Here is a 19087-nt window from a genome sequence, read left to right on the forward strand (position 1 = left end):
GAGGAGGAGGAGAAGAAGAAGAAAAGGGAGGAGGAGGAGGAGAAGAAGAAAAGGGAGAAGGAGAAGAAGGAAAAGGAGAAGGAGAAGAATAATAAAGGGGAGAAGAAGAAGAAAAGGGAGGAGGAGGAGAAGAAGAAGAAGAAAAGGGAGAAGGAGGAGGAAAAGGAGGAGAAGGAGAAGGAGAAAAGGGAGGAGGAGGAGAAGGAGAAGAAGAAGAAGAAAAGGGAGGAGGAGGAGGAGAAGAAGAAAAGGGAGAAGGAGAAGAAGGAAAAGGAGAAGGAGAAGAATAATAAAAGGGAGAAGAAGAAAAGGGAGGAGGAGGAGAAGAAGAAGAAGAAAAGGGAGGAGGAGGAGAAGAAGAAGAAAAGGGAGGAGGAGGAGAAGAAGAAAAGGGAGAAGGAGAAGAAGGAAAAGGAGAAGGAGAAGAATAATAAAAGGGAGAAGAAGAAAAGAAGAAGAAGAAAAGGGAGAAGGAGGAAGAGGAGGAGGAGAAGGAGAAGAAGAAGAAAAGGGAGAAGGAGAAGAAGGAAAAGGAGAAGGAGAAGAATAATAAAAGGGAGAAGAAGAAAAGGGAGGAGGAGGAGAAGAAGAAGAAGAAAAGGGAGGAGGAGGAGAAGAAGAAGTAAAGGGAGGAGGAGGAGAAGAAGAAAAGGGAGAAGGAGAAGAAGGAAAAGGAGAAGGAGAAGAATAATAAAAGGGAGAAGAAGAAGAAAAGAAGAAGAAGAAAAGGGAGAAGGAGGAAGAGGAGGAGGAGAAGGAGAAGAAGAAGAAAAGGGAGAAGGAGAAGAAGGAAAAGGAGAAGGAGAAGAATAATAAAAGGGAGAAGAGGAAGAAAAGAAGAAGAAGAAAAGGGAGAAGGAGAAGAAGGAAAAGGAGAAGGAGAAGAATAATAAAAGGGAGAAGAAGAAGAAAAGAAGAAGAAGAAAAGGGAGGAGGAGGAGAAGAAGAAGAAAAGGGAGGAGAAGAAGAAGAAGAAAAGGGAGAAGGAGAAGAAGGAAAAGGAGAAGAATAATAAAAGGGAGAAGAAGAAGAAAAGAAGAAGAAGAAAAGGGAGGAGGAGGAGAAGAAGAAGAAAAGGGAGGAGAAGAAGAAGAAAAGGGAGAAGGAGAAGAAGGAAAAGGAGAAGGAGAAGAATAATAAAAGGGAGAAGAAGAAGAAAAGAAGAAGAAGAAAAGGGAGAAGGAGGAAGAGGAGGAGGAGGAGAAGAAGAAGAAAAGGAAGAAGGAGAAGGAGAAGAAGAATAAAGGGGAGAAGAAGAAGAAGAAGAAGAAGAAGGAAAAGAAGGAGAAGAAGAAAAGGGAGAAGGAGGAGAAGAAGAAGAAGAAGAAAAGGGAGGAGGAGGAGGAAGAGGAGGAGGAGAAGAAGAAGAAGAAGAAGAAGAAGAAGAAGAAGAAGAAGAAGAAGAAGAAGAAGAAGAAAAGGGAGAAGGAGAAGAAGAGCAATGCAATAAGATGTCAGGCTATTTACTTATTGGTTTGTTGGTTTGTTTGCCAAACTTGTGTCCCACCCATTTTGCTGAAGGTGTTCCTGCTTTAAAAATAATAAGTCCTTGTCTTGCAACGGTTTCAATGATTTGTTTAGTGACCATTCCAAGTTACAATGGAAAAAGTGACCCGTGACCATTTCTCACACTTGCGACCATTGCAGCGTCCCCATGGCCAATGGCCAAAATCCAGACGCATGGCAACTAACTCGTGTTTATGACCGTTGCAAGGGTCCCAGGATCACACGATCCACTTTGGTGATCTCCTGCCAAGCAAAATCTCAATGGAGAAATTGTGCGTCGAACCTAACAACTGCAGTGATTCACATAACAACTTGCGGTGAAAAAAGACCGTAAAATTAAGAAACGTCTCTCTTAACAACATAACATTATGTTATATGTCGAGGACTGCCTATAGGGCCTTCTTTCTGGCTTTGGCCTAAGTGACAGAACTTCTAACGGGACTTTGATGCAGTGCTTGAGAACTCGAGTATCGTTTGGGAAATGACTCAAAACCAATAATTTTCACTTCCTTGTATAAGCCGGGCAACCTCTGTTAAAAATGCCCCCCCACCCCCCACCCCAGAGGGGTGAATTCCTACATTTGCTAGTGGAGGTTTGATCTTCACCAATCTAGTTTCAACCACCACTTTCACACCTTTCGCTGTCAACTTTAAAAAATTGACGCCTTTTCTTCCTGTGCTGTTTTGCATTAGTTCCGCTATTTGGTTTTTTTATCAAACGTAAGCAGAATTGGTGGGGTGATGGGATGGGGGTGGTTGTTTTAAAAGTGTTTACTTTTTTTAGTGGACTGTCATTTGCAAAGCTGAGACCTGTCAATGTGAACATGAAATGAAACATAGAAACATAGAAGTCTGACGGCAGAAAAAGACCTCATGGTCCATCTAGTCTGCCCTTATACTATTTTCTGTATTTTATCTTAGGATGGATCTATGTTTATCCCAGGCATGTTTAAATTCAGTTACTGTGGATTGACCAACCACGTCTGCTGGAAGTTTGTTCCAAGGATCTACTACTCTTTCAGTAAAATAATATTTTCTCACGTTGCTTTTGATCTTTCCCCCAACTAACTTCAGATTGTGTCCCCTTGTTCTTGTGTTCACTTTCCTATTAAAAACACTTCCCTCCTGGACCTTATTTAACCCTTTAATATATTTCAATGTTTCGATCATGTCCCCCCTTTTCCTTCTGTCCTCCAGACTATACAGGTTGAGTTCATGAAGTCTTTCCTGATACGTTTTATGCTTAAGACCTTCCACCCTTCTTGTAGCCCGTCTTTGGACCCCTTCAATTTTGTCAATCTCTTTTTGTAGGTGAGGTCTCCAGAACTGAACACAGTACTCCAAATGTGGTCTCACCAGCATTCTATATAGCGGGATCATAATCTCCCTCTTCCTGCTTGTTATACCTTTAGCTATGCAGCCAAGCATCCTACTTGCTTTCCCTACCGCCTGACTTCACTGTTCACCCATTTTGAGACTGTCAGAAATCACTACCCCTAAATCCTTTTCTTTTGAAGTATTTGCTAACACAGAACTGCCAATACAATGGTAGGAGAAAGTAAAAGTTTTTGAAATTGACCACAATGCAGATTGTCTTCAAGTTAACAGCTTATTCATTTATTATTATTATTATTATTGTTATTATTGTTGTTGTTATTATTGTTGTTGTTATTATTATTATTATTATTATTATTATTATTAATTAGATTTGTATGCCGCCCCTCTCCGCAGACTCGGGGTGGCTCACAGCAGTGACAAAAACAATATACATTGACAAATCTAATAATTCAAAATCTAAAACAACACTTGTACATTTAAAAATCTAAAAACAAGGAACCCCAATATAAAAAACATGCATACAGTCATATCATGGACTAAAACTACATAGGCAGGGGGAGATGTCTCAGTTCCCCCACGCTTGACGACAGAGGTGGGTTTTAAGGAGTTTACGAAAAGCAAGGAGGGTGGGGGTAGTTCTAATCTCTGGAGGGAGCTGATTCCAGAGGGTCGGGGCCGCCACAGAGAAGGCTCTTCCCCTGGGTCCCGCCAGACGACTCTGCAATGTTTTCAGAGTTATCATTGGATCTCCAGGGTCCCTTCCGACTGTTTTTTTTATCTCAGATGAAATTCTTAGTTTCTTTTAATGAATTATTCTATTTGTGACTTATTAAGTAACAAGTCAGCATCTGCTTGGAAGTTAGCGAAGGGTCAAAAGAATTGAAGGGAGGCTGAACTCAGTTGGCTTGTGACTACGTAGGGATTCTAGGCTGATTCCTCTTTTCATTCCGACGCAGGTTCTGCCACATCCTTCCCCTACGCAATACTAGAGAAAAAAACCCCAAACAATTCCTTCCCGTAAGCCGGAAGAACTCCCAGATGAGAGTGGAGGTCCGTTGTCCGAGCGTTGTTGTGGATAGCTCTGGCCCTGCTCCTGCCCCAAGGACTGTGGATGTGGGGGAGACATCCACATGCTGCAGGCCTGTTTTGCCCTCCCCCCTGGTGGAATCTGCTGATGAAGGCTCCTCTGACCAAGAAGACATGAGTGACAGGGAGGAGGAGAGTGGGGCAGACAGCTCAGAAGGAGATCAATTATCTAGCTCCTCCTTGGATTCAGAACAAGAGTTAATGATACAGCCACGCATGCGGAGAGCGATGCATAGGCAACAACAACTGAGAGATTATTATCAAAGAAAATGAGGCCACCTGTGGTTGGGTGGGGCTGTGGTCATTAGTGAGGCTGCTATAAATAGCAGCCTGTGGGTTTGGCCATTGTGGAGGATTATCTGATCGTTGTGTTTCGTGCCTGCCTTGCTGACTTTGACCTTTTGTGTGCTGATTTTCCCCCGCTTTGAAACTAAACCAGAGCAAAGTGTGTTTCACTTTGTGAAAGAAGAAGGACTGTGAATTGCCTCACAGCTGCAAGCGAAGTATCACAGAACTGTTAAGGGACTTGTACAAATGACCAGTTTGGTTGGAGACCAGTGCTCTTTGGCTTGTGGCTCTGTGCTGATCCTGGCTTGTGGCTCTGTGCTGATCCTGGCTTGATTTGCCACCGAGCCCTCCAATAGAGTGCGGAAGAAGGTGTCGCCACCAAAACTCAGCCTCCTGCAAGCCTGAACAAGAATTTCATCATGGTCCTTATTATCCCCCAGCAGAGGCAGCTCCCAAGGGACCTAAGTTTTGTTTTGCCAAGAGAAGGATATGGAGCTCTTTAAAAGCTGGCCCTGGGGAACGCTTGGCTCCTGTTTTGACTATTGTTTTTCATCAACCTCGGGTGTTTTCTCCTAACGGGCCGCGAGCGGAATTCATTTCACCCGGGTTTATTAGTGGAAAGAAAGCCACCCCTTATATAGGCTACACAGCGAGCAACAGAGACACAGAGACAGGGAAAGCAAGTAGAATGCTTGGCTGCATAGCTAGAGGTATAACAAGCAGGAAGAGGGAGATTGTGATCCCGCTGTATAGAGCGCTGGTGAGACCCCATTTGGAATACTGTGTCCAGTTCTGGAGACCTCACCTACAAAAAGAGATTGACAAAATTGAACGGGTCCAAAGACGGGCTACAAGAATGGTGGAAGGTCTTAAGCATAAAACGTATCAGGAAAGACTTCATGAACTCAATCTGTAGAGTCTGGAGGACAGAAGGAAAAGGGGGGACATGATCGAAACATTTAAATATGTCAAAGGGTTAAATAAGGTCCAGGAGGGAAGTGTTTTTAATAGGAAAGTGAACACAAGAACAAGGGGACACAATCTGAAGTTAGTTGGGGGAAAGATCAAAAGCAACGTGAGGAAATATTATTTCACTGAAAGAGTAGTAGATCCTTGGAACAAACTTCCAGCAGACGTGGTTGGTAAATCCACAGTAACTGAATTTAAACATGCCTGGGATAAACATATATCCATTGTGAGATAAAGTACATGAAATAGTATAAGGGCAGACTAGATGGACCACGAGGTCTTTTTCTGCCATCAGTCTTCTATGTTTCTATGTTTCTATGAACTCCATCTGTATAGTCTGGAGGACAGAAGGAAAAGGGGGGACATGATCAAAACATTTAAATATGTTAAAGGGTTCAATAAGGTTCAGGAGGGAAGTGTTTTTGATAGGAAAGTGAACACAAGAACAAGGGGGCACAATCTGAGGTTAGTTGGGGGAAAGATCAAAAGCAACGTGAGAAAATATTATTTTACTGAAAGAGTAGTAGATGCTTGGAACAAACTTCCAGCAGACGTGGTGGGTAAATCCACAGGAACTGAATTGAAACATGCCTGGGATAAACATAGATCCACCCTAAGATCAAATACAGGAAATAGTATAAGGGCAGACTAGATGGACCAGGAGGTCTTTTTCTGCTGTCAATCTTCTATGTTTCTATGTCAACATCTCTCCCTGCTATTATTAAGGTGTGACACAGATCTTTGTGCAACTCTCTCAACCCAAACGGTTGTTGTTGTTGTCGGCCCTGCTCCCTGGATATCGGTTGTGTAGTTTGAGTGTGAAACAGGCCCACTGAAGCGCAAGAAAGATACTTTTGTTTATTGAGCAATTTCGATCGTATCCTCAGCTCACCTGGGTGGAGAATTGGCAAGGCTTGGTTTATTTATGTTTTTTCCCCCCTTCCATCCGAAAAGAGAATGTTCTGAGATCTGAGCTTCTAGGTAAATGCCTGGCCGCTGACATGTCGTTGGCCTTGTTATATTGCCCTCTGGGAATGCGTTCCCACCCCGTTTGCTGGTGAAAGCCCTTTATTGACAATTAAAGCAGTAAAACCATCCAGCGTTTACAGTTGGAACGGAAACGGCTAATAAGACGGAAATGGCTGATAAGGAAAAAAGAGGGGGAGGAAAGACACAACAAGCCTCATATCCCTGGTGAAAAGTGCTATAAAAATACCAGGACACCAGGAGGCTGAACACCTGTGATTTTTTTCCTTAAGCAACCAAGCAAGAAATCAAGAAAGAGAGAGAAAGAAAGAGAGAGAAAGGAAAAGGAAGGAAAGAAGCAGGGAGGAAGGAAGGAAGAAAAAGGAAGGAAAGAAAGAAAGAAACAAAGAGAGAGGGAGAGACAGAGAAAGACAGAGAAAGAAAGAAAAAGGAAGGAAGGAAGCAGGGAGGAAAGAAGGAAGAAAAAGGAAGGAAAGAAAGAAAGAAAGAGAGAGAGAGACACACACACACTCAGAGAGAGAAAGAGACAGAGAAAGAAAAAGAAAAAGGAAGGAAGGAAGAAAGAGACAGAGACAGAGAGAAAGAAAGAAAAAGGAAGAAAGAGAGAGAGAAAGAAAGAGAAAGCAAAAGGAAGGAAGGAAGCAGGGAGGAAGGAAGAAAGAAAAAGGAAAGAAGGAAAGAAAGAGAGAGAGAGAGAAAAGAAAAAGGAAGAAAGAGAGAAAGAGAGAAAAAGAAGGAAGGAAAGAAGGAAAGAAGGAAGGAAGGAAGGAAGGGAAAATATGAATGAATGAATGAATGAATGAATGAATGAATGAATTCTGGGAGTTGAACTCCATACTTAAATGTTCCTTAACCGTTGCAACTTAAAGATACATGGACTTCAGTTCCCAGCATTGAATTCCCACGCTGGCTCGGACACTCTGGGAGTTGAAGTCCACACATCTTCAAATTGGGAAGGTTGGGAAAACACAGGGTTAAAGGACCCCTGTCTCCTGGGCTGTTCTGCCAGGGTTGGATTCTAAAGAGACCTTGGCATGACCTCCATGTAATGATGCCCAAAGGGGTTCCCTTAAGAACGCATACAGCCCCCAGTGCCACAAACACATAATTGTGTCCCTGGTGATAAGAAGCATGGTTCAGAACCAGGTTTTTTCTACCCCATCCCCAGTCCAGAGTCAAGCAAACCTCATTCCTTGGCTGGGAGGTAGCCAGGATATCATTAAAGCATAAAACCTATCAGGAAAGACTTCATGAACTCAATCTGTATCTATCTATCTATCTATCTATCTATCTTATCTATCTATCTTATCTATCTATCTATCTATCTATCTATCTATCTATCTATCTATCTATCTATCTATCTATCTATCTAATCTATCTATCTATCTATCTATCTATCTAATCTATCTATCTATCTAATCTATCTATCTATCTAATCTATCTATCTATCTATCTATCTATCTATCTATCTATCTATCTATCTATCTATCTATCTATCTATCTATCTATCTATCTATCTACCTAGTTAGTCCAATACATAATACACATTGAAGAGAAAGATATGTAATAATAAAAGAATAGAAGAAAAGATATAAATGTGTATAGGTGAACATATTTGAAAGGAAGAAAAGATAAATGAGATAAGGAGAGACACTTGGACAGGGGACAGAAGGCACACTGGTGCACTTATGCACGCCCCTTACTGACCTCTAAGGAACCTGGAGAGGTCAATTGTGGATAGTCTAAGGGAAAAATGTTGGGGGTTAGGGGTTGACACTACTGAGTCAGGTAATGAGTTCCACGCTTCGACAACTTGGTTGCTGAAGTCATGTTTTTTACAGTCAAGTTTGGAGCGGTTAATATTAAGTTTAAATCTGTTGTGTGCTCTTGTGTTGATGTGGTTGGAGCTGAAGTAGTCGCCGACAGGCAGGACGTTGCAGCGTATGATCTTGTGGGCAATACTTAGATCTTGTTTAAGGCGTCTTAGTTCTAAGCTTTCTAGGATTGAAAGTCTAGTCTCGTAGGGTATTCTATTTCGAGTGGAGGAGTGAAGGGCTCTTCCGGTGAAGTATCTTTGGACATTTTCAAGAGTGTTAATGTCTGAGATGCAATATGGGTTTATTTTATTTTATTTTATTTTATTTATTTATTTATTTATTTATTTATTTAATGAGGGTTTCAGCACGCTGTGACAAAAAGGTTTATTTATTTATTTTGTCCAATACACAATAAGGGTTTTAGTGGGTATATCTATATACACATAGTAAAATACATGATGAAGGTTATAGAGGAGATACTCATAGTAAAATATATCTAAGAAAGAATAGAAAAGGAGATATAGTAATAGAACATATCAATGAAAGAATAGAAGAAGAGATATAGGAATAGAAGAAAGGAATTGTTTCAACTCCTACCCTCAAAACGTCGCTACAGAGCACTGCACACCAAGACAACCAGACACAAGAACAGTTTTTTCCCAAACGCCATCACTCTACTAAACAAATAATTCCCTCAACACTGTCAGACTTTCTACAAAATCTGCACTTCTATTCTACTAGTTTTTCTCATCATTCCTTTCACCCATTTCCTCCCATGTTGACTGTATGACTGTAACTTGTTGCTTATATCCTAAGATTTGTATTAATATTGCTTCTTCATTGCTTATTTGACCCCTGTGACAATCATTAAGTGTCGTACCACATGATTCTTGACAAATGTAAATTTTATTTTATGTACGCTGAGAGCATATGCACCAAGACAAATTCCTTGTGTGTCCAATCACACTTGGCCAATACAAATTCTATTCTATTCTATAGGAGATATAGGAGAGCAATAGGACAGGGGACGGAAGGCACTCTAGTGCACTTATACTCGCTCATCTGTTCCAAACAGATGAGCTGTATTCGAGGATGGGTCTGGCGGAAATTTTGTAAGCTCTGGTAAGTAGTGTGAGATTGCCAGAGCAGAAGCTACGTAGCTATCCTGCCTGTCGTCAGTTTAGGATTTGGGCATCCCTTGCCAAGTCTTTGCACCCTGCCTTGACAAGAGAGAAGGTGATGTACTTCCCAATCAGGCACAGTGCTTTCCAAGAGAGAATAAATTAACCCAGAACGGGCCCTTCACAAGCCACGGGGCAGAATCTCCTGGCTCCAACATCTGGTTTTAATATGCATGAAAGAACGCCTGGAGGTGGGTGAAATCTTGCCAGTTATCTCTCAGAGTCAGGACGTTCTCTTTTCCAACACCGAAAAGAACAGGACAAACCGGGCCAAGGTGTTCTTCAAACAGAGCTGCCCCAAAACACGTCATGATTAAGGACATTGGCCGGAGACAGGGGATGTCTTGATAGCCACGAGGGGCTTATTCGTGTTCCTTCCTTCGATGGCGCAGGCTGCGTTGGCACGGCACCATAATGGAACAGCTTCCCTCTCTGGTCGCTGGAGGTTGACAATCTCTTCACCTTTGCTGGCTTCCGGATAGATGCTGGCCACCTCTCGTCCATCAAAGATGAGCAGAAATGACCTTCCAATTTTAAAGAATAGAATAGAATAGAATTTTATTGGCCAAGTGTGATTGGACACACAAGGAATTTGTCTTGGTGCAGATGCTCTCAGCGTACATAAAATAAAATATACATTTGTCAAGAATCATGTGGTACGGCACTTAATGATTGTCGTAGGGGTCAAATAAGCAATGAAGAAGCAATATTAATAAAAATCTTAGGATATAAGCAACAGGTTACAGTCATACAGTCAACATGGGAGGAAATGGGTGATAGGATTCTACTAGAAAAACTAGTAGAATGGAAGTGCAGATTTAAAAACATCAGAAGAGCCATGCTGAATCGGGCCAAAGCCCATGGAGTCCAGCATTCTGTGTCCCACAGTGGCCCACCAATTGCCCATGGGGATCTTGAGCAGAAAGAGAAGGCAAGACCCTCCCTTTCCCTTGACCCCCGACAAATGGGACCCAAGGGAACCCTGCCTGCCTCAACCAACATAGAGGCAACACTTGGACATCCGTTTCAATCACCACCGATACCCTTGGCATCCATGAATCTGTCTAATCCTGCCTTGAAGCTCTCCAGGCTAACAGCTGTCACGACCTCTTCTGGAAGGGAATTCCATAAACCAAGGACCCTCTGGGTGAAGAAATATTTCCCTTGATTTGTCCTCGCTTTCTTACCTGTGAGCTTTAGGGAGGGCCCCCTCGTCCTAGTATTGTGCGACAGAGAAAATATTTTTTCTCTATCCACCTTTTCTATACCATGCATGATTTTATACACTTTGATCAAATCACAATAGCAATAGCTCTTAGACTTATATACCGCTTCACAGTACTTTACAGTCCTCTCTAAGCGGTTTACGGAGTCAGCATATCGTTTCCAACAATCCACGTCCAATCTGCGTCTTAGCCATTGAGCCACCGTGTCCCCTAGCCTTTAATATTGCATTCTATCACTCCATCACCACTGCCCTTCTTTCCTTCCTTCCTTCCTTCCTTCCTTCCTTCCCTTCTTCCCTCCTTCCCACTTAACAATATCACTTAGATTTTTATGCCCCTTCATAAGGCTTTACAGCCCTCTCTAAGTGATTTATAGAGGCAGCTGGGTCCTCGTTTTCCTGATGTTGGAAGGCTGAGTCAACCTTGAGTCGGTTAGGATTGAACTGCTGGCAGTCAGCAGAATTAACCTACAGTACTGCCTTCTAACCACCTTGCCACCACCACGATCAACAGTTCCCCCCAAAACCACGGCAGGACAAGACCGTGTTCAAAAATTATTTGGAGTTTAGGAATGAGAGGATCCCGCACAACTGCATTCCTGTTTATATCTTCATCTTCAAAATATAAGAATGAGTGTATTTCTACCCGTGACATTTTTTTCTGTAGTGATTGCTGGTTTTTATTTTTTATTTTTGCAGTCTCTCTCAACCGTAGCTGGCTGGGGAAATTTGGGAGTTGGAAGTCCATATATGTGCCAAAGTTGAGAAACACTGATTCAGGAATTAAAACCCTTCGCCAAAGTAGCCTTAACTTCTGTTGCGGTCTTCCGAAATGTATTTTTGCTCATTCCTAACCCAGGCCGTGTGTCCTTCAAAATATATCTCGGAGACAAAACATCCCGACTGTTGTTTCTGTTATGTTCAAGATTTGTAGGTCACGGAAGACTTATTTTGACTAGATTTTGGCAGGTCACGAAAGCCTGTTTTTGACTAGTTGCAAACATCACCGTCAAGGACAAAAGGAGAGCCATCAGGAAGTTTAGTGTTTTGGACAAAAAAAGTTACGTCTTTAGGGGGAGCAATAAAGAGAAGTTAGACCCCTCAAACCAATCCAGGATGTCTTGAATATGTTTCGTGAACTCATACTACTTCAGTGAGGACTGGAAACACCCAGAGGCACTCTACAATTCCAAGAAAATTTTGCCTTAGGTCTTTCTGTCCTTGGCTCCACCATGAGTGAAGATACCACATCCGGTACATCAATAGCCAAAAGTAATGAAAGCATATTGGCTCAATTAAATCCAGTTCCAAAGCTAATACCGTTCTTCAATTATATTTGCCTATCTCTTTTTATTGCGTCAGGTTCAAAACCTGGTTTGAGGCCAGTAATCTGTTTTTTTTTCTATCCATATAGAAAATATGGTTGCTTTGGAAAATAAGTCGACCTGCTCAAATATTAGTAATTAGACTTTAGTAACCAAATAGCTGATGCATGGAACTCACTACCAGACTCTGTAGTATCGTCACCTAACCCCCAAAACTTTATCCTTAGACCAGGGGTCCCCAAACTTGGCAACTTTAAGACTTGTGGACTTCAACTCCCAGAATTCTCCAGCCAGCATAGCTTTGAGTTGAAGTGCACAAGTCTTAAAGTTGCCAAGTTTGGGGACCCCTGGTCTAAGACTATCAACTGTTGACCTCTCCCGATTCCTAAGAGGTCAGTAATAGGCGTCTATAAGTGCACCAGAGTGCCTTCCATCCCCTGTCCTAATGTTTCTCTCTTACTAGTATTGTGTATGTAAACATTGTTATAGCTTTGTATACTACCAATTCATACTTGACAAAATAAATAAATAAAAATAAAAATAAACAATAAAATATCACCCCTAGTCCTTCTTTCCTCTAGACTAGCACTTTGGGGTCCTTTTCCTTCCTGCTTGGAGGCAGCATTTTAAAGAAATTAAGGGTTAAATAAAGTTCAGGAGGGAAGTGTTTTTAATAGGAAAGTGAACACAAGAACAAAGGGGCACAGTCTGAGGTTAGTTGGGGGAAAGATCAGAAGCAATGTGAGAAAATATTATTTGACCGAAAGAGTCGTAGATGCTTGGAACAAAAGTCCAGCAGACGTGGTTGGTCAATCCACAGTAACTGAATTGAAACATGCCTGGGATAAACATAGATCCATCCTAAGATAAAATACAGGAAATAGTATAAGGGCAGACTAGATGGACCATGAGGTCATTTTCTGCCCTCAATCTTCTATGTTTCTATATTTGAATTAAACTCCCAATACATTTTGGCTTCAGCACATGTCCACCACATATAATTTATTTATTTATTTATTTATTTATTTAGTCCAATATACGATAAAACACAATGAAGGTTATAGAGGATATAGTAGAGAAGAAATACGAGATATAGGAGAGACTATAGGACAGGGGACGAAAGGCACTCTAGTGTGCTTATGTATGCCCCTTACTGACCTCTTAGAATCTGGAGAGGTCAAGGATAGTCTAAGGGTAAAATGTTGGGGGTTAGGGGATGATACTACGGAGTCCGGTAATGAATTCCACACTTCAACAACCCGATTACTGAAGTCATATTTTTTACAGTCAAGTTTGGAGCGGTTAATATTAAGCTTGAAACTGTTGTGTGCTCTTGTGTTGTTGTGGTTGAAGCTGAAGTAGTCTTTGACAGGCAGGACATTGCAACATATGATCTTGTGGGCAATACTTAGATCATATTTAAGGCATCGTAGTTCTAAGCTTTCAAGACCCAGGATTGTAAGTCTAGTCTCGTAGGGTATTCTGTTTCGAGTGGAGGAATGAAGGGCTCTTCTTGTGAAGTATCTCTGGACATTTTCAAGGGTGTTAATGTCTGAGATGCGATATGGGTTCCAAACAGATGAGCTGTATTCGAGGATGGGTCTGGTGAAAGTTTTGTAAGCTCTGGTAAGTAGTGTGAGATTTCCAGAGCAGAAGCTACATAGGATTAGGTTTACAACTCTTGAGGCCTTCTTAGCAATGTTGTTGCAGTGGGCTTTGGCACTTAGATCTTTAGTTATTAGTTATTAGTATTTAACCCGGTATTTTCTGACATTTCCAACATTGGAATGACCTTGAGTTGAAAATTGTCCTCAGGTTGCCCGACTTATCTCAAAAGAATGTTAGAATTAAAGTTACAGAGTTAAAAGAAGTCCGATTATAAACAAAAATGCAAAACAAAGCTATCTTGACGGGACAGCTGTCCAGGTTTTGCCCAAACACGTCCAGCAAAGGAGCATTCATCAACCTTTCTTCCCCTGATTAGAAAAAAAATATATCTTTTTTTTAAAGCAGTCTGAAAACTCGATATTTCCGAATCTTGGTCTTTGAGAGGAGGTAGAACAGATAAAGTCCCTAAATAACGGCTATAGTTCAGGGAAAAGCAATTATCTCAATGCAGAAGTGTCCAATCCTGGAACTCTAAGGATTGTAGACTTCAACTCCCAGAATTCCCCAGCGAGGAGTTAGCATTTAGCATTTAGACTTATATACCCCTTCATAATGCTTTTACAGCCCTCCTTAAGCAGTTTACAGAATCAGCCTCTTGCCCCCAACAATCTGGGTCCTCATTTGACCCACCTGAGAAGGATGGAAGGCTGAGTTAACTTTGATCCTGCTGGCAGTGGGCAGAGTTAGCCTGCAATGCTGTGTTCTAACCACTGGGAAGGGAGGGAGGGAGGGAGGAGAGGAAAGGAAGGAAGGAAAGGAAGGAAGGAAGGAAGGAAGGAACCAATAGCACTTATATACCACTCCACAGGGCTTTTACAGCCCTCTCTAAGCAGTTTACAGAATCAGCCTCTTGCCCCCAACAATCTGGGTCCTCATTTGATCCACCTTGGAAGGATGGGTCAATGTTGAACTTCGTGAAAATTGAACTGCTGGTAGTGGGCAGAGTTAGCCTGCAATGCTGTGTTCTAACCACTGGGAAGGGAGGGAGGGAGGGAGGAGAGGAAAGGAAGGAAGGAAGGAAAGGAAGGAAGGAAGGAAGGAAGGAAGGAACCAATAGCACTTATATACCACTTCACAGTGCTTTTACAGCCCTCTCTAAGCAGTTTACAGAATCAGCCTCTTGCCCCCAACAATCTGGGTCCTCATTTGACCCACCTCAGAAAGATGGAAGGCTGAGTCGACCTTGAGACGGTGGTGAGATTTGAACTGCTGAACTACAGCTGGCAGTTAGCCGAAGTAGCCTGCAGTGCTGCACTCTAACCACTGCACCACTCAGACTCTCAGTTGGAGTCGGTCCACACAGGGTTTAAAGTTACCAAAGCTGGACGTCTCTGACCTACAGTGTGGTTAAAGAAGGCATATAATTTCACAGTCTTTATCAACCCTGGTGACTTTTAAGATAGGTGGACTTAGGATCATAAAAATCCTGTGCATTATGTGCAATGTACAATTCAAAGTGTTGGTTATGACCTATAAAGCCCTTCATGGCATCGGACCAGAATATCTCCGGAACCGCCTTCTGCCGCACGAATCCCAGCGACTGATTAGGTCCTACAGAGTGGGCCTTCTCCGGGTCCCGTCAACCAAACAATGTCGATCGGCGGGACCCAGGGGAAGAGCCTTCTCTGTGGTGGCCTCGACCCTCTGGAACCAGCTCCCCCCAGAGATTAGAATTGCTCCCACCCTCCTTGCCTTTCGTAAACTCCTTAAAACCCACCTTTGTCGTCAGGCATGGGGGAACTGAGATATTCCTTCCCCCTCTCAGGCCTATACAATTTGTGCATGGCATGTTTGTATGTATGTTTGGTTTTTAATAAGGGTTTTTAGTCATTTTTAATATTAGATTTGTTCCATGTTGTTTTATTGTTGTTAGCCGCCCCGAGTCTGCGGAGAGGGGCGGCATACAAATCAAATCAAATCAATCAATCAATCAATAAATAAATGTGCTTTCAGCACGCTGTGACAAAAAGGTTTATTTATTTATTTTGTCCAATACACAATGAGGGTTTTAGTGGGTATACATGTATATATATATACATAATAAAATACATGATGAAGGTTATAGAGGAGATACTCATAGTAAAATATATCTAAGAAATAAGTAGAAAAGAAGGTATAGTAATAGAACATATCAATGAAAGAATAGAAGAAGAAATATAGGAATAAAAGAAAGGTATAGGAGATATGGGAGAGCAATAGGACAGGGGACGGAAGGCACTCTAGTGCACTTGTACTCGCCCCATACTGACCTCTTAGGAATCTGGATAGGTCAACCCTGGATAATCTAAGGGTAAAGTGTTGGGGGTTTGGGGATGACACTATGGAGTTCCACGCTTCGACAACTCGGTTACTGAAGTCATATTTTTTACAGTCAAGTTTGGAGCGGTTAATATTAAGTTTAAATCTGTTGTGTGCTCTTGTGTTGTTGTGGTTGAAGCTGAAGTAGTCGCCGACAGGCAGGACGTTGCAGCAGATGATCTTGTGGGCAATACTTAGATCTTGTTTAAGGCGTCTTAGTTCTAGGCTTTCTAGGCCCAGGATTGAAAGTCTAGTCTCGTAGGGGATTCTGTTTCGAGTGGAGGAGTGAAGGGCTCTTCTGGTGAAGTATCTTTGGACATTAGCCATCTCTAGTCTAGGGTTTCCTGCCTGAGCATGGAGTAGGATTAAAAGACCTCCAAAACCTCTCGCAACTCTGTTCCTCTCTAATTTCAATTTCTTGCATTAATCAATTTAATTAAGAAAGTAATAAGCAAACTTCTGAGCGCCAGGTAGCCTCCCTTGTAAAATTTCAGCCTCAGTCCAAAGTGGAATTAATTCAGCCCAAGGCGGCGAGCACAAAAGAGGTCATTTCTCTTTAAGGAAGCTGGAATCCAGGTTTATAATTCTTGCAGGCCATTTATGCAATTAATTCCATCCAAACCCAACAGTATGGCTTTCCCCTTTTAAGTACCGGAACAGGAACAATTAGAAGACTGGAAAGCTGGCATACAGGTTGAACAATTTAGATGGAAGTCAGCAATTGTGTAAATAAAAGAAGGGAATTAAGATTGAAGAAAGATTTTAAGCCCTTTGACATCTTTTGTTATGTAAACTGAGGTCACTGCATAATCTTTGGAGACTTTAATTCAAGATGTTCTTCCCTCCCCCATCCTCTACCCCTCCCTTTTAATGGATCCTGCATTTTCATCACCATAGCTCTTTTCTTATGAAGAGGACAAGCCCCTCTGAATGAAATCTGACCTTTTGAAGTGGTTGGGTTCTAGGCGCCATAAAATGATAACTTCAGAAAGAGTGACGCATCACTGACTGTTTACCGCAATCGTCACCATCCCATCCTTTCTACAAAGTTGCCTAAAATGAAGTTGAATAGAGTGTTGCAAACAGAAACACAGTAAACCACAAGGAAAAACTTATGGATCTTGAATGACCCCACACAAGAGAGATTGCAAAACCCCTACAGTTGTTTCCCCAGTTGGATGCATATTCTTAAAAGCCGCTTCAGTGACAGAATAAGCCATAAATAAATTAGATGAGAGATGGGTAGATGAGAGGGGGAGAGGGAGGGAGGGAGGAGAGAGAGATGTTAGGTAGGTAGGTAGGTAGGTAGGTAGGTGGATGGATGGATGGATGATAGGTAGATGAGAGATAGATGATTGATGTGTGTGTGTGTGTGTGTGTGAGAGAGAGAGAGATGATAGATGATAAATATTGATAGATGTAGATGAGAGATTGAGAGATAATAGAGATATAGATGATGGATGGATGATAGATACATGATAGATAGATGGTAGATAGATTATAGATAGATGGATATATAGAGGATAGATGAGAGAGAGAGAGAGAGAGAGATGATGGATAATAGATGTTAGATGGATATGCAGATGAGAGATAGATGAGAGAGATGAGAGATATAGATAGTTAGTTAGTTAGATAGATAGTTAGATAGATAGATAGATAGATGATAGATAGATAGATAGATAGATAGATAGATAGATAGATAGTAGATAGGTAGGAGATAGGTATGTAGACAGATAGTAGATATTGGATGGATGGATGGATGGATAGATAGATAGGTAGGTAGGTAGATAAATCAATCTTAAGATAAAATACAGAAAATAGTATAAGGGCAGACTAGATGGACCATGAGGTCTTTTTCTGCTGTCAGACTTCTATGTTTCTATGTTTCTAGATAGACAGACAGACAGATAGACCAATAGATACCTGCAGATAGATAGATAGAAAGACAGATGATATAAGGGTGGGTGAGCAAGAGGGCTGATGAAATCCAGAAAACTACTGAGGAAAGTGTCATTTCTCTTATCATTTCCCCTTTATCTGGGAAGAACAGAGCAGAACAGAATAACACGAGTCCGAAGGGACCTTGGAGACCTTAGCCATACCCAATTTGTGCAACCATTCTTCATAGATTTTAATCTCCAGGCGGGGGTGGGACTAGAAGACCTCCAAGGTCCCTTCCAACCATGTTATTCTGTTAGGTCTGTTTACGTGTTGTTTGGACGTACAAGATTCTCACGCCTAGCCTTCTGGGTGACCGTGCCCCCTCAACCCAAGTGTTGGCTAAAGAAGCACCGTGGAAGCTGTAAGTCCAGCCAAGGCTGGACCACATATCTAGCAACGAGCTACTCCGGCTTGCTTTCTTCTACAGGGTTTGAAAGGCTTTTTTCCCTGAGGATCTTGTTAGAGGAAGCTTTCTGCTCTGAATTGGCACCTTGTCAAAAGCCAGGAGGGTCTTGCATCATGCTCCAGGTCTCCCTTGTTGGCAAAGGTTGGCAAGAGAGAAGCGAAGGAAACATGAGGTGTAGCGAAGCAGCGGAACGGGTAATAACATGTCAGCCGATGGTGTGTAATATAAGAGCTCTCTTTGCCCAGCAAGTAACCGACTGACAACAAGAGGATATTCAGAGGAGAATCAGAACTGTCTGCTTCGGTTCTGCAACCCAACAGGACCGACACAGACTTCAGAGGAGAATCAGAACTGCAGAAAAAACAATGGCTGCCAACCTGCTTTCCATCGAGGACCTGTAGACTGCACGAGTCAAAAAGAGGGCTGTGAAAATATTTACTGCCCCCTCGCATCCTGGACATAAACTGTTTCAACTCCTACCCTCCAAACGTCACTACAGAGCAACTGCACACCGAGACAACTAGACCCAAGAACAGTTTTTTCCCCAAACGCCATCACTCTGCTAAACAAATAATTCCATCTCAACACTGTCAAACGTTTTACTAAGTCTGCACTTCTATTTCTACTAGTTTTTTCTCATCATTCCTATCACCCATTTCTTCCCACTTAGGACTGTATGACTGTAACTTGTTGCTTGTATCTTTAAGATTTTTATTAATATCGATTGTTTCTTCATTGCTTATTTGACCCCTGTGACAATCATTAAGTGTTTGTAAGTGTTCATGATTCTTGAAAAACGCGTCTTTTCTTTTATGTACACTGAGAGCATCTGCACCAAAGGCAAATTCCTTGTGTGTCCAATCACACTTGGCCAATAAAGAATTCTATTCTATTCTATTCTACACTGAGAGCATCTGCACCAAAGACAAACTCCTTGTGTGTCCAATCACACTTGGCCAATAAAGAATTCTATTATATTCTATTCCGAGTCTGCGGAGAGGGGCGGCATACAAATCCAATAGATAAATAAAAAAATAAAAAAATAAAAAAAT

At 41.9% G+C, this 19087-nt stretch overlaps 1 protein-coding gene across 2 annotated transcripts in view; it reads left to right on the forward strand.

The window, feature by feature from the left end:
• PPCDC (phosphopantothenoylcysteine decarboxylase) overlaps positions 1–18191 on the forward strand; it is a 50895-nt gene extending 32704 nt beyond the window's left edge. Inside the window, exon 7 of one of the 2 annotated variants that reach the window (XM_070762639.1) lies at positions 18057–18191. The gene's annotated coding sequence lies outside the window, so the exon portion shown is untranslated. Of the gene's footprint in view, positions 1–11096; positions 11464–18056 lie in introns of those variants that run through there. The other variant, XM_070762638.1, reaches the window with a different exon arrangement.
• The last annotated feature ends 896 nt before the right edge of the window (positions 18192–19087 follow it).

This window comes from Erythrolamprus reginae, chromosome 10 (assembly GCF_031021105.1).
Source record: "Erythrolamprus reginae isolate rEryReg1 chromosome 10, rEryReg1.hap1, whole genome shotgun sequence".
Lineage (NCBI taxonomy): Eukaryota > Metazoa > Chordata > Lepidosauria > Squamata > Dipsadidae > Erythrolamprus > Erythrolamprus reginae.